The sequence below is a fragment of the Diabrotica virgifera genome, chromosome 1 (genome assembly GCF_917563875.1).
Source record: "Diabrotica virgifera virgifera chromosome 1, PGI_DIABVI_V3a".
In the NCBI taxonomy this organism is placed as follows: Eukaryota; Metazoa; Arthropoda; class Insecta; order Coleoptera; family Chrysomelidae; genus Diabrotica; species Diabrotica virgifera.
The window spans coordinates 29,069,322-29,086,613 of NC_065443.1; positions in this window are offsets into that span (position 1 = coordinate 29,069,322).

Sequence of the window (17,292 nt, forward strand, 5' to 3'; positions counted from 1 at the left end):
GTTAATTACGTTTATAACGATAATTTCCACCTCCACTAGTTTCATCTCTTTTTGTTTCACAATGTATTATGTTTTCCATCTTTTGAGCTATTTTGCCGGTTATTAGCATGTTAATCACTGTATAAGTTAACTTATATTTAGAGAAAATATTAAGTAAAGTCTTGGAAAATTGCGAACATGGAATACTCCTAAATGGAGGACGCTTAAACAGTATCCGCTAATAGACAAAGTAAAAATGATGTAAGTGAAATTTGGGCTACAGGTAGACCTATCAAAAACAAAATGTATGCTCATCAGCAAAATAAAATTAGAGACGTCCAATTGCTTATCAAGAGAGCCAAAAAGAGAGCCAAAAGAACAAGATACCAGGAAGATAAAAATAGGGCAAATCGACTGAATCGACAAGTCAAACAGGCACTAATAGACCATAGAAGCCAAAAGTGGGAAAACTACATAAAAGAAATGGAGGAAAGGAGCCAAAATATGCAAGAAATATGGAGGCTCCAAAGAACTTTAAGAAACGATAGAAAACCCATTCCCCCACTACATGGAGAAAATGGGATCGTCTACACAGAAGAAGATAAAACCGAGGTGATGAGAAGGACACTTGAAAGAGAGTGTACACTGAATTATCACCAAGACGAAGATATAGACTTTATCGAAGAAGTCGAAGAAACAGAACTAGAAACGCCCGAAGAACAAGAAGAAATAATAAATCCCACATCACCAAGAGAAATAAGTGAACTGATTCGAAAAAGTTCACCAAAGAAAGCACCTGGTCCAGACGAAATCACTAACAGAGCTCTAAAGTATCTTCCCTCGAAAGCAGTTGTGTATTTGACAAATATAACAAACGCAATACTAAGATACAGGCTCTTCCCAAATCGATGGAAGGAAGCCCATGTAATTATGATGCCCAAGCCAGGAAAGAACCACATATTTCCTCAAAATTACAGGCCGATTAGCTTACTTCCAGCAGTCAGTAAGATAGTGGAGCGGGTCATCCAAACCAGGCTCCAATCAGAGACAGACAGGCTAGGCATAATCCCAGAATCACAGTTTGGATTCAGAGCTCAACATTCCAGCGAACTTCAAATATTAAGACTTACCGAATATATAGTAGCTGGATTCAATGACCAACAATATACAGCAGCAGCCTTTCTGGATGTAAGCAAAGCCTTTGATAGAGTGTGGCATGAAGGACTGACATACAAAATGAGAGATTATGGATACAGCGGGGCCATGACGAAACTCATCTCCTCATACCTAAGCGACCGGAAGTTCAGGGTCCGGATAGGACCAGTTCTATCAAAACACGGAATGCCGGAAGCTGGAGTACCACAGGGGGCAGTTTTATTACCCCTTCTGTATAGCATATATACAGAAGATGTTCCAAGACCCGGAACATTGATCAGCCTTTATGCAGACGACACTGCAATTGCTGCAAAACACATGAACCTAGATATAGCTGTAAGAAATCTACAGACGGCATTGGATACAATAGAAGAATGGAGTATCCAATGGAAAATAGCAATAAATCCAGATAAGACCCAAGCGGTTATCTTCAAAAAGAGAAGAGATAACATAGAAGAACAGCTAACATTGCAAGACAGACCCATCGAATGGCAAAACGAAGTTAAATATTTAGGAGTCACAATGGACAAAGGTCTTACATTCACATCACATGTCAACGCAACAGTCCAGAAAACAGCAGCGGCCAGATCGGCAATAAGAGGACTCACAGGAAGAAGAAGCAAATTAGCTATGAAAACAAAATTAAGACTGATAAATAGCATTATACTGCCAATAATTACATACGCATCTCTTGCATGGGGTCACATAAGTCAAAGTAACAAAAAGAAGATACAAGCGGCACACAACAACTGCCTCAGAGAAGCTGCAAACGTGCCCAGATACGTCGCCGAACGGTTCTTATTTAGAGACCTAAAACAAATAAGAGTACTGGATATTATGGAAGAAAAAGCCAGAACAAAATTTGCTGAGCTAGAAGACCACCCAAACCGAATCTTGCAAGAGATATTAAGGTATGATGTGTACCATAGATGGAAACATAGGAGACCCAAACAACAAATATTAGTAAATATATAATAAAGGCTAGATAATCGTAGCTCTATCAAAAGAAGACAACTTGCTCACCTTTGGCATCTCATTATATTTATTAATGTTGATTTTTATAATTTTCAGACATCCCTCAAAAAAAATATACAAAAAACTTCAAAACGGCTTCAGCCACTAAACAAATCAATAAAATATTAACAATAGGCGAAAGCCACAAAAAAATATTAGTAACCAAACCCAAAAAACGGGCATGAGGGGCCCACATCCTCGAGCGCCGAGTCGCCGAACTGGACATAGCCCAGAGCGGGGACTCGGCGCCCGAGCAAGCAAAACAGATCGAAGATAAGTCACTAGAGATAGCGGGAATAGAGCGCCTCACGCTGGCCTGCATTGATCGGGGTAGGATTTCATATGGGAGTCCGTGTACCCAAGACTCCCATATGATAAGCACTTTGCTGATTGAGAGCCCCTATAGCGCATCAGAGTGCTATCGGGGGGTAAGTGGATGGTCTGGAGCATTGAAGCGGGGTGGAGTGATTCCTGCTTACGGGAGTTAATCCTCCTCTCCCCAATGAATTGTATCACCCGAATGTCATTCATTGCTTATCAAGAATACACCGGTGGACCTAGTAAAACTGTTTACCTATCTTGGGACAATAGCAAGCGAACAATGGGATCACTCACAAGAAGTAAAATATAGAATAGAGAAGGCTACGAGTGCATTCAAAAACATGGACAAAATCTTTAAAATCCACAACTTTAATCTGGAGGAAAAGTAAGGCTCGTACGATGGTATATTTTCTCAATATTATATTACGGAGTTGAATCCTGGAAACTCACTCAAGCGATGGGGAAAAAACTCGAAGCCTTCGATATGCGGATATACAGGCGAATCCTAAGGATATCGTGGACGGACAAGATAACCAACGAGACCGTATTACGAAGAGTGGGCAAAGAAAGAGAGGTGATGTATACTATTAAAAGGAGAAAGTTAGAATTTTTAGGACACATAATGAGAAACGACGATAAATGCAGGTTGCTGAAAATATTCGTTCAAGGAAAAGTATTGGGAAAGCGAGGAATTGGGAGGAGAAGAATATCATGGTCAAAAAACTTGAGGAAATGGTTTTTCACAACCGCAACTAATATATTTAAGCATCAGTTAATAAAATAATTATAGCCAAAATTATCGCCAATATTTGAAAAGAATAGACACCAAAAGAAGAACATGACATTGTATACAGTGCTAGTCAAAAGTCTGTACCCCCCCTGGTATCTTTTGAACGGTTATACCTATAACAGTGAAATTTGGAGGGAGGAAATAAACGGACGTAAGCTTCTTAACTAGTCATGACAGGTGACGTAATAATGACAGATGACTTTACAGCGCCACTGTGACAAATAATTTTAAATGGGACCTTATTGCAAGTGACACCTCGTTTGAAAGGTATTGAAAATACCTATTCAGTCATACTTATTGTATTTAAGTTTCAGCTAATTTTGATGAATAAATGAAATAAATATAAAATTGTAGTTTCGCATTTAATTAATAAAAATTCAAAATTCCGCCTATGATAACTTGTCAAAAAGGTTGACGTTGACGTAAAAACTACTAGAGAATTGAAAAACGTCAACTTTTTTGACAAAAAAACCATAGGCGGACATTTGAATTTTTATTAATTAAATGCGAAACTACAATATTATATTTATTTAATTTATTCACCAAAATCAAAATCAACTTAAACCCAAAAAAATTAGTATGACTGAATAGGTATTTTGAATACCTTTCAAATGAAGTGTCACTTGGCATAAGGTCCCATTTAAAATTATCTGTCACAGTGGCTCTGTAACGTCATCTGTCACTATTACGTCACCTGTCATGACTAGTTAAGAAGCTTACGTCCGTTTATTTCCTCCCTCCAAATTTCACTATTACAGGTATAACCGTTCAAAAGATAAGAGGGGGGTAAGGACTTTTGACTAGCACTGTGTAGTCGAAGCAATAAAGCACTGAACCTCCGCAAAAAAAACGACAAGACGGACCTTAATAATTCTTTTTGCACTCGATTCTTGAATGCGCCAAGAAACTTTGTGATCCCGAGCCATGATATAATATTGAAAAACTGCATACAAAAAAATGCATTCTTAAAATGCATCTCAAATAAACCATAAAAAAAATTCAGACCTCGTCAATTATCGGCGTAAATGAGTTCAATTTTGTTACTCGGGGGTTTTTGGGGTCGCTGAAAAGGAATATGACGTCAAAATTGATCTCCGGAATACCTAGTATCCAGGGTACCTACTGTTTACCTCGTCTTGTGGAGTTTTCGGCAAATTCATTACAAATATAGTCAAAAATCATTACTCGAGGGGTTTTGGGGGTCGCTAACGACGAATTTGACATCGGAAGTGATTTCCGGAGTACCTGGTGCCCAAGGTACCTATAGTTTGCTTCGTCTTGCGGAGTTCTCGGCAAGAAATTTATTAAAAAATTTGTCAAATTACTCAAGGGTTGTTGGGGCCGCTAACGACGAATATGACATCGGAAGTAATCTCCGAAATACCTGGTGCCCAGGGAACCTACTTCTTCTGGAGTTTTCGGAAAATGCATTATAAAATTAGCCAAAAATAGTTTTTGGGTCGCTGACTGTAACAACTAGCTGATGATTTTCTGTTGGAGTGAATGAAAAGGGAGTGGTAAACTCCAACAGAAGTAGTAAAAAGAAGAAGATCTACTTAATGTAGCCAAAGGACAAAAATGTGTGGCTTCTCCGTTGAAGAAGCTGGAGTAACTAAAATACAACTTTGTAGTAGTATTTGTATGGAAGGATGCCAAGACAAAGAATATCGAATTGATACAGGACTAGAGATGAGAAATCATTAATAGATAGATATAACTTGAATGGCTAGCTAAATATGTATGAGAAGGGCCACTTGACACTCAAGGAAGGATTCGGCCAATTTGCACGGCTATTTTTGGCCAGACAATAGATTAAAGGAAGTGACAATGATGGCTCGAAAAGAAGATATGAAGATAATGTTCAGAAAATAGATAGAGTAAATATAATAATATACTGAAAATAGAATGAATTTTTGGGCGCCAGAAGAAGGATAACTAGGTTAACGCTCTTCCAGGTATTCCACGCTGCTATAGAGTATGTTAAATTTGTAGTACAAGTATGTGAAAAGTTATTAAAGATTATTAAATTATAAAATATACTACTAAAAATAAAGGAGTAATAAGAAAAAAAAAATCACAATAAATGTATATTTATTGAATGTAACTACTAGATCTTTTTAACAATCTCTGAGTTAGGACAAGTAACTAGTGTGTAACTCTAACATGACAGGAAAAAGTGATACTAGTGAAAGTCAATTACAAAATCATCATACAACTATGATCTAAGAATACTCTTTATAAGGTTAGAAAAACTGACTACGGGTACCTCTAATACAGGAAGTACAACTTACAACTAGGTTAGTAGAACCCTCACCAAATAATAATTGTACGTTTATAATACGTACACCTTAATTAAATACTACCTGATACTATATATAACATATAAATACCTCACTGTGAGTGGGACAGGCACAAGCCTTATTGAATAAATAAACCTACGAGTGGATACACAGATCCTTTTCCTAACTCGTGGTTTATAATAGTAATAATAACAAGTGAAACCAAAAACTAATCTGAGGGATTAGAATCCAGAAGTTCATATGAATTTAATAAATTAAAGTTAAAGTTAAATAAAGTTAATAAGTTAAAGTTAAGTAAAGTTAATAAGTTCAAGTTAAATAAAGTTAATAATTACAATTTTTGACTAATATGTGAAGTTAATTTTTAAAAATTTAATTAAACATATACTAAAATAATGGAATGAGTTTAAATAATTATACAAAAGTGGAACACAGCCTAAAAATAATCAAGATAAGAGTACCGACTACTATTATCAGGGAAAATATCTGAGCTCAGAAATTTATACCTTTATAGATTGCAGAGTGTTGGGGAACGCTATCAATTAAATATTATGTTGTAAAGAAAAAAAACCTATAAAAAATATAAAGCAGGAAAAATGTGTGTGCAATTGAACTATAAAAAAAAAATGTACTAAATATCACAAAACCAGTCTGTCTTTAATAAGAGCACAGTAAATGTTCCCAAACAAACCACTCTTTCCTAATCTTGAAGTTGATGTAATGAGCACCCAAGGGTGCTAACTCTCGCTAGCAGCTGTCCTGCTGGAGGTACAGGAGAGGAAGACTGGTAGAAAGCAGCTGAAGGTACTCAAAACTGTTGGAAAGCAGCTGGAGGTACTCAAAAAAAGAAAATGTGGAAATAATCCAGGCTGGTCGCCTATTGATTGTTTCTCTCTGTGTGGTCTGGCCTTGGTGTTGTTGTAGGGTGGCTTTAAGATTTCATGGTAGGTGCTAAAAAAAACACAGTGTGGTGTTACTACCAATCTACCAATGTCAAAAAAAAAGAAGCAAGAGATACGAGGAGGTGTTTTTATTCCTATGGGAATAAGAAGAAATAGGTCATTAAGTCCAAAAACTTGAATGACTAGACAGCTTGACCTTTTATCAGGTTGCTATCAGATGACCTTGGTCAAATAACACAAGTAATTTCCAATTGAAATACAAAATATAATTACTGTGAAAGAATATTTTATTATAATATATACACCGGTATATAGATATATTATACAAGGATGAAATATAGTAAGACTAAGCGATGGATACTTATTTGATCATCGTTCAAAAGATAGGAGTTCTGTAGACTTGAAAGGAATATAAAAAATGGAGTTTAAATTAGCTCTATTTTCCAACTGGAAGCACAAATTAACAACGAATATTGAATTATCTCTAGATGAGTTTGATCCATGAAAATAAAACATAAAAACCATGAAAATAGACTATGTGAAACTTAGTTAGCAAATGTCAAGGACTTCCAAAATGGCTGAATAAAATACTTAATAAAATGTGTATTTACCGGGGTAGAACTCATTGGATATAGTATGCTCTAAAATTCTTCAAATCCACTGCTGCTGGATAACTTCACTATACTTTTATTGTAATATTTAATCAATTTGGAACTGAGAATTAGAGGTGAATAATTGAGTCTAATGACCCCGCACACTACGATTCAGACCGAACACTCGAGAAACAATGGCAATCCAAGGCTCACGTTCACAGCTGAATCCTTCGTACCCCTCTACTAAGCATTGGCTGTCAAAGTGGGGAAACCAATGTTGCCACGTTTTAAATGTGACGTCATCAAGCATTTAAAAATTCTGAGATGGGTTTAAGTTCTATTTGAATAAACATTGAAAGAAAATAATTCTGAAAATAATTAAATAATATTTTGGATAGTTAAATAATATCTTCCCATCAATAATCGATTCTATAAGGGGCGGAACGTCACATTCCCTTTCAACCACCAGAAAAAAAATTTTATTTAAAAAAAATTTTTTTTTTTTTTTTTTCAAAATATTAAACTAGAGTAGTAGTGCTTAGTGTATCATTCCCCGTTGATTCGCAAGATTACAAATAATCACCACTAATAATCAAGGGAAAGTAGGATGGTCACTGCAGCAAATAACGGAAATTGCAAAATATGACCCGAAGTCCTAGTAAAAGTGCTAAAGATGAGACATAATTTATAATGACAAATAAGTGTCGAATTGGCAGTAAATCCAAAGTTGAACTATCCATGGACATCAGATTTATAAGGAGTATATCCAAGGACGAACAACCAGGCAAAGGTGAGAGCCAATTCATACCATAACGCAAGTACATATACTAAAGTCACCAATGAAATCAATAACTATAATAAGTGAAGAATCAAACACTCAATCCTAAATTGGACTAGCAATGGACACCAGATTCGTAATAGCATATCCAGAGAAGAACAACTAGGAATATTTATAGAATAATTTTCACCAATACCAACTAATATAAATAGTGAACATACCAAAGGAATGCAAACACATTAACCAAAATAAATGTGGAATCAGACACTCAATCCAAAGTCAGACTATCAATGGACAACAGATTCACAAAAGCATATCCAATGAAGAACGACCAGGAAGATTTATGGACCAATTCACATCCATACTAAATCATATAAATAAATTAGGTCTACGTACACCCACATCCGGTAATACGAACCTATACAACCAAATAAACAAAATAAGTGAAGAATCGGACACTTAATCCAAAATCGGACTAGCAATGGACACCAGATTTATAGGAGCATATCCAAAGAAGAACGATCAGGAAGATTTATGGACCAATTCTCACTAATACTAAATAACTAACTAAATTAGCTCTAGATCTACCCTCATCCGGTAATATGAGCCTATCGAAACTAAATAGTAAAAATAAAGGATGAACTTATAAGTTCTATGACTCCATGGTAAATACAAAATATGACGGGAACGAGCTCCCAATCTTTCATAAGACTGTATATTCATGTGAACATACATAGGATTATCCAGGAGATATTCCTGAATCTAAGCAACAATTAATGCCTAAGGAAAGAAGAGGGAATCTACTAAAAAGAAAATCAATAATTTGTCCCAGTGGGTTAATCACTAACATTACGACTCTACGTCTATGGAAAGTCAAGCATCAATATACTATGAACTAAGAGACATAAAATAAGCAAACTAGACTTCCCTATTATCGTGTGAAAATGTGCCTGGAATATTTGGAACAATTGCACAAGAATGGTTAGGAAGTGTTGTACACCATTTCCCAACCAGAAATATTATCATGGATAAACATCTGCCTACTCTGACAAGAAAGACATGGATTACGAAATCGGATAGCAGTGATCAGTTGCTGAACTTCGAACCCACGTATTCACCAACTTTGAGCATTAACAGACTAGTTCATAAGAAGAAATATGAAGGACTCAAGAATTCATTTATAAATCAAAATTCCAAATTCATTCCAGAATCATCCTGTGGAGGAAGTAAGAATCCGAATTAATATAAAGTATTTAAGGTACCTGTGACAAATATCAATAAAGTAACCCAATAACAAATTAACAACCACAACTTCTTTCCAATATGGCAAATCCAATGACATGATATAAAAACAATAAAAAAAAATAATAGGTATGTAATCAAATATCCAAGATATAACACATAATCTAAGATATGGTAGTGTAACATAGCTCCATCTATATTAAGCAAGAATACTTGTATGAGCCCACACATCCAAATATCTTAATATATAATAATCAACAGCCCTTTTATTCTGAGAGGTTGAGTACAAAACTAAGAGTACAAGTGGAGGTTATTAACTTGGTAATACTACTGGCTGGATTAGTATTTGAGAATATTTGTCGATAATGACTCAAATGCAATCTATAATACAAAAAAATAATAATAAACTCATACACGCGGTATTACACAAGAATTCGGTACCTAATAACTAATACGTGAGAAATCATCAAGCCATGCCGAAGGATAAAAATTGCTATGGTCAGGCATTATCTGGTGATTAACAATTTAAACTAAAATACTATACCATAATAAAACTAATTAAAGGCAAACACAGGAAGATATTAGCTTAAACAACCCTGTTAAGCTAATCTTCTTCCGATGAAGTTGAAGAATCCACATCGTCCATGGTGTTGTCAGGCAGTAAATCCTTTACATGAAATTGACCAATTCGCTTATTAGTCGAATTGTCCTTTAATTCATAAATCAAAGGAGATATTACCCTTGAGACAGTACATGGGACATATTTCTGGCAAAACTTTGCAGAAATGGCATCACCCTTATTGGATTTGACAAAATTGCGCTTTAAGACTCGATCACCAACAAAGAATCGCAGATCTCGTTTCCTCAAATTATAGTGCTGCTGGTTCCTTAGGTAAGAAGTTTTTAACTTCTTCCTAATGTCTGCGAAAATATGAGGTAACGTCTGGAGATCATCTAAGCGATGAAGTTTCTCAGATATTTGAGGAAGATTTTCGGAATTGTCTGAAATTACACCAAAATAATCACCTGATAAAGCCACATTCCTACCAAAATTCAAATATGCTGGAGAGCACTGGGTAACTTCATGGACAGAAGTCCTTATGGCTTGAGCTATGGAATGAATATATTGATCCCAAGCTCTGTGATCAGGGTAAGTATAGGACCTTAGAGCTGTGACAATACTGCGATTTACTCTCTCAGTATGATTTGCTTGTGGATGGTAGGCAGCATTATAAAAGGTCTTTTGAACCTTATATTTAGCTAGAAGATCTTTAAAGGCCTTCGATACAAACTGAGGACCGTTGTCACATGACACAATTTGAGGAACACCATACACCAAAAAGACTTGTTCCTCCAAATATTTTAAAATTGCTGGAGTTGTGGCCTGGCGAAGGGGACAAACTAAAGGAAATTTAGTGAAATAATCCACAACTACCAGGCAATAGGTATTACCCTTGTAACTCCGAGGATAAGGTCCAATGAGATCCATTGAGATCATCTGCCAAGGAAAATTTATGTTCCTGAAGGAACCCATAAGTCCAGCCTGTGGTAGGTTACTTGGTTTACAAGTAGCACAAACCATGCATTTAGAAATGTACCTTTTTATAGACTTCCGCATACCAGGCCAATAATATAATTCGGCAATACGGTGATAAGTCTTATAAAAACCAAAATGACCCGCCGTAACTTCATCATGAAACATATGCAGAATATTTTCCCTATTTGGCGTAGGTACAACTATTTTCCACTCCGACATATTGGATAAGGACTCTATCGGACTTAAGATGTGTTTGTACAGAATATTATTCTCTACCTTAAAATCAGGATATTTTTGTGGGTCTTGAGTGACCCTATCAATCATATTCTGATACCACATATCAGGACTTAAAGAGGACAGATCTAGGACATTAATATCATGGACACGTGAAAGAGCATCTGCGACCACTACCCCGTTTGCCTTTCTATGGACAATCTTATATGAATAGGCAGCCAGTTTGCATATCCATCGAGAAAGCCTCTGTGAAGGGTTTTTCATACTATGAAGCCATACTAAGGAACTATGATCAGTAATTATAGTGAAATTACGACCTTCCAGATAATAACGAAAAGCTTCTAACCCATGGATGATAGCTAAGAGTTCTTTCTCCGTAGTTGAATAGTTTTTCTGGGCCTTGTTCAACTTCTTACTAGTGTACGCTATGGGGTGTTCGGAGCCATCTTTCAACTGAAATAATACGCCTCCAGAAGCTGTATTAGAGCAATCTGTCATTAGATAAAAATGCTCATCAAAATTAGGTGACATCATAACCGGAGCGCTCGTTAAAGCATCTTTAACGCGCCTAAAAGCTTCGTCAGCCTCAGGAGTCCAAGTAATGGTCTGTCCCTTTTTCCTGTTCTTCAAAAGATCAGTAAGAGGTGACAACAAAGTAGAGTAGGACGGTACAAATCGCCGATAATAGCCACACATTCCCAATATCCTACGGACTTGGGTGGTGGTCTTTGGTATAGGAAAATTTTTGATAGCAACTATTTTCTCAGGATCAGTCCTCAGCCCCTGGTTATCCACAACATAACCCAAGAACTTAAGACTAGGGCGACAAAACTGACATTTATCCAGATTGACCGTTAGATTAGCTTCCTTAAGACGTAAAAATAACTTATCTAAAATTTCCATATGAAGGGAAAAATCAGGAGTGACAACCAAAATATCGTCTAAATAATAGAAAACATAGGGCTCTAACGGTGGACCAATGACTAAATCCATCAGACGACACATTGTCTGAGGAGCAGAAACAAGACCGAAAGGCATGGTGACAAACTGGAATAATCCTTTACCACTGACAGCAAAAGCAGTATACTTCTTGCTCTCTTCACTCAGTGGGATCTGTAGGAAGGCCTTAGACAAATCAATAGAAGAGATGTATTTGGCATTCTGAAGTTTGCTCAAAATCACATCTATTCTGGGGATAGGATAAGCATCCCTGTTAGTTGTGATACTGTTTAGTTTTCGACCGTCAAAGCAGATCCTGAAGGATCCATCCTTCTTCTTCGTTAACCAGAGCGGAGAACAGTAGGACGATGTTGAAGGTTCTATGATATTTAAAGCAAGCATCGAATCTACTTCCTTTTCTAAGTCTGCCTGCCAGGCTTGAGGTATGGGGTACTGATATAATCTGAAAGGAGTGGGATTTCCCACTTCGATAGTGTGAGAGATTAACGACGTACGACCTAGTTTGTCTTTTGAAGAAAGAGTAGTAAATTTAGAGATCATACTCTCTAATTGCCTTTGTTCAGAGCTTGATAAACTAGCAAAATCGTGAATAGCACTAAGGGTAGATAAATTAAATTCAGATATGGAAAAAGAAAAATCAGAACAACTTAAGGTACTATTGAAAGCATTGAAAAAGTCCATACCTAAAATTATAGAATTCTGCACGGAAGGAATAACATAAAATGTAATTTCCCTACATAAATCTGCCACTGTGATTTTAATTTGGAGTTTGCCCGTAATGGACTGAACTGTACCATCTGCAGTAGATACTTGCAAAGATGAAATGGGCATAATGGGAATACTAGAATTTTTCAATAAATTTAACGAATGTGCCCCTATCAATGAAATATTAGAGCCACTATCTAACAAAGCTAAACACGATTGTCCTAAAATTTGAATAGGAAGATATGGCCTATTATCATTTTGTTTCCTAACTAATAACGAATTAATATCTAGATCTAAAGTATTTGGTTGTCTACAACCGTTATATGGAACTAACCCAGACGTATCATCATCATTAACAAAACTAGAATCTAATATAGATAATGGAACCACATTACTATCACAATTATTATTGTTACGTTGAACACTACCAATCAAAGAAGCGTTTGTAAATGACCATCTGTGATCATTTGAATCAAGCGAATCTAACGTATTATCTATAGAAATAAATTTCTGGTTTAATTTTGTTTTGTGGTGTGTGCTGCTTTCTTGAACGACACCCCTTTCCCTTTTCGTGAAGATGGGTTTGGGTTGCTGGATGTGCTTGGTCCAGCAGTTTCGTTTGACGATGGGGTTTGATTCCCTGATTGGATGTTGGACGGAGAAACGTTCAGGGGACGGACCTCCGACGTGTCGTTTCCCGAACACTTAGAACAGTTTCTTTTAAGGGTGTTCTCTCGGCCACAACCATGGCAGAAAATACGATTTTGAGGAATCCCACAATTGTAAAATGGGTGACCAGGCTGATCACAATTCCAGCAGACAAGAGAACTAACAACCGAAACATTATGTTCATGACCCTTATTTAGCCAAGAACGTTGCCTAAAGGAAGTTGGCTGAGAAGAAGAGTTAGAAGAGGATCGAGATGTGGATGGAGGTTGAGAAGACCAGGATAACGTTTCCTCCAAACGTTTGCATTTTATAGTAAGGTCATCAATGTTCTGAATGTCCATAAGAGCTAATTGTTGATGATAAAAGGGCAATAGACATTTAAGGATGATTTTAATTTTAGCTAAATCTGACAAAGGAGTGTCTAAACGACTACACATACCTAATATAGTATTAATAAACATAGTAACAGATTCCCCAGGTTTCTGCTTATGATTCTTAATTTGATCTAATAAATCATCCTGGAATGAATACGGAAGAAAATCCGACTTCAACTTTTTAATCAGATCAGACCAACAAGAAAAATTACCCCTGTTATTCATAAACCATGTAAAAGCGGTCCCGGTGAACAACTCAGCAGAAGCAGCAAACAAATCCTCTTCAGAAACACCTCTAGATATTCGAAGACATTCAACCCTTTCTAAAAATGACATCACATCAGTGTGCTGTTTTTCACCTGAAAATGAAATACCCCATTTGTGTACTTGAACAGGTTTGGAGTACGTAAAGCTAGGTACATTGACTGAAGCATTAGGAGTAGAGGTAGCAATGGGGTTAACTCTAGAATCAAGTTCACCCTCTAGTGTTAATATTTTAAGAGAAACAGACCTCTTGAACGGTTCCTGTTCTTCAGAAGGACAGTGTAGCAAGTGTACACGGGCAGAAATATGGCCTAGACGAGATGTTAATCGCGCATACTCTGTATCCTTTACAGTTCCCCTAAACTTTTCGATTTTTTTAGACAAGCTGTCCAATGTTTCAGTGATTCCTTTTTGTTGTTCCTCAAAAGGAAGGGATACAGCTGAAATTTGGAGAAAACTTCTATTGCCAGCTTCTTGTTTCAAAGCACCTCTCAAAAGATTGCGTTTTTTATCGACAGTTGTCGACTCCTCTGGCATTATGTCCCGAATCTTTAATTCATAATCCAATTCATCCACCAGAAGATGTTCAGCTTTAAAAGCACACATGATGAGAGCAAAGTTATTGACAAATAGTCCAAAGAACAGAAATATGAAAAATATGAAAATATGAAAGTTTGCACGCAAAATATATATAATATAAACCGAGAAAATATCAGCAACACACCAACAAAATCAAAATAGCCAGCAAAAAAAAATATATATATAATGCAGTATATAATCTAATAAATAAGATCAAATAAATATATAAGATCAAATAAATGGATAAATAATCCAATAAATATTGTATACTCAAGTAAACCTACTACCTAAATACTGGAAGTAAATTTTTTATTTATATGTAACTTACCACCACTCTAGAAAAAATATATATCTATAATAATAATAATAATAATCAACACTTAGTTGTACCTCCAACTATACCACTATTGACTGAAGAAATAAAATTGTTATATGAATTATATTATTAATAGCAATATTAAATATAAGTTCCCAATAAAAATTCAAAATCTAACCCAGAATGTAAGCTGCACAAACATATACTATAATGAGGTCCCAAAATATAAACAAAAATCAAAACAGCGTTTAAGAATACCTGATATGTATCAGAAATTAAAAATAAAATAAATAAGTAACAATATGTGTATAGGATACCAAACGGAAATAACAAAGAGATTTCAGATAAAAGAGAAGAATTGACCTAAATGAATACTGTCTCAGACCAAAAATAAAGCCACCACGTTGGAAAGCCGATGTAACAACTAGCTGATGATTTTCTGTTGGAGTGAATGAAAAGGGAGTGGTAAACTCCAACAGAAGTAGTAAAAAGAAGAAGATCTACTTAATGTAGCCAAAGGACAAAAATGTGTGGCTTCTCCGTTGAAGAAGCTGGAGTAACTAAAATACAACTTTGTAGTAGTATTTGTATGGAAGGATGCCAAGACAAAGAATATCGAATTGATACAGGACTAGAGATGAGAAATCATTAATAGATAGATATAACTTGAATGGCTAGCTAAATATGTATGAGAAGGGCCACTTGACACTCAAGGAAGGATTCGGCCAATTTGCACGGCTATTTTTGGCCAGACAATAGATTAAAGGAAGTGACAATGATGGCTCGAAAAGAAGATATGAAGATAATGTTCAGAAAATAGATAGAGTAAATATAATAATATACTGAAAATAGAATGAATTTTTGGGCGCCAGAAGAAGGATAACTAGGTTAACGCTCTTCCAGGTATTCTACGCTGCTATAGAGTATGTTAAATTTGTAGTACAAGTATGTGAAAAGTTATTAAAGATTATTAAATTATAAAATATACTACTAAAAATAAAGGAGTAATAAGAAAAAAAAAATCACAATAAATGTATATTTATTGAATGTAACTACTAGATCTTTTTAACAATCTCTGAGTTAGGACAAGTAACTAGTGTGTAACTCTAACATGACAGGAAAAAGTGATACTAGTGAAAGTCAATTACAAAATCATCATACAACTATGATCTAAGAATACTCTTTATAAGGTTAGAAAAACTGACTACGGGTACCTCTAATACAGGAAGTACAACTTACAACTAGGTTAGTAGAACCCTCACCAAATAATAATTGTACGTTTATAATACGTACACCTTAATTAAATACTACCTGATACTATATATAACATATAAATACCTCACTGTGAGTGGGACAGGCACAAGCCTTATTGAATAAATAAACCTACGAGTGGATACACAGATCCTTTTCCTAACTCGTGGTTTATAATAGTAATAATAACAAGTGAAACCAAAAACTAATCTGAGGGATTAGAATCCAGAAGTTCATATGAATTTAATAAATTAAAGTTAAAGTTAAATAAAGTTAATAAGTTAAAGTTAAGTAAAGTTAATAAGTTCAAGTTAAATAAAGTTAATAATTACAATTTTTGACTAATATGTGAAGTTAATTTTTAAAAATTTAATTAAACATATACTAAAATAATGGAATGAGTTTAAATAATTATACAAAAGTGGAACACAGCCTAAAAATAATCAAGATAAGAGTACCGACTACTATTATCAGGGAAAATATCTGAGCTCAGAAATTTATACCTTTATAGATTGCAGAGTGTTGGGGAACGCTATCAATTAAATATTATGTTGTAAAGAAAAAAAACCTATAAAAAATATAAAGCAGGAAAAATGTGTGTGCAATTGAACTATAAAAAAAAAATGTACTAAATATCACAAAACCAGTCTGTCTTTAATAAGAGCACAGTAAATGTTCCCAAACAAACCACTCTTTCCTAATCTTGAAGTTGATGTAATGAGCACCCAAGGGTGCTAACTCTCGCTAGCAGCTGTCCTGCTGGAGGTACAGGAGAGGAAGACTGGTAGAAAGCAGCTGAAGGTACTCAAAACTGTTGGAAAGCAGCTGGAGGTACTCAAAAAAAGAAAATGTGGAAATAATCCAGGCTGGTCGCCTATTGATTGTTTCTCTCTGTGTGGTCTGGCCTTGGTGTTGTTGTAGGGTGGCTTTAAGATTTCATGGTAGGTGCTAAAAAAAACACAGTGTGGTGTTACTACCAATCTACCAATGTCAAAAAAAAAGAAGCAAGAGATACGAGGAGGTGTTTTTATTCCTATGGGAATAAGAAGAAATAGGTCATTAAGTCCAAAAACTTGAATGACTAGACAGCTTGACCTTTTATCAGGTTGCTATCAGATGACCTTGGTCAAATAACACAAGTAATTTCCAATTGAAATACAAAATATAATTACTGTGAAAGAATATTTTATTATAATATATACACCGGTATATAGATATATTATACAAGGATGAAATATAGTAAGACTAAGCGATGGATACTTATTTGATCATCGTTCAAAAGATAGGAGTTCTGTAGACTTGAAAGGAATATAAAAAATGGAGTTTAAA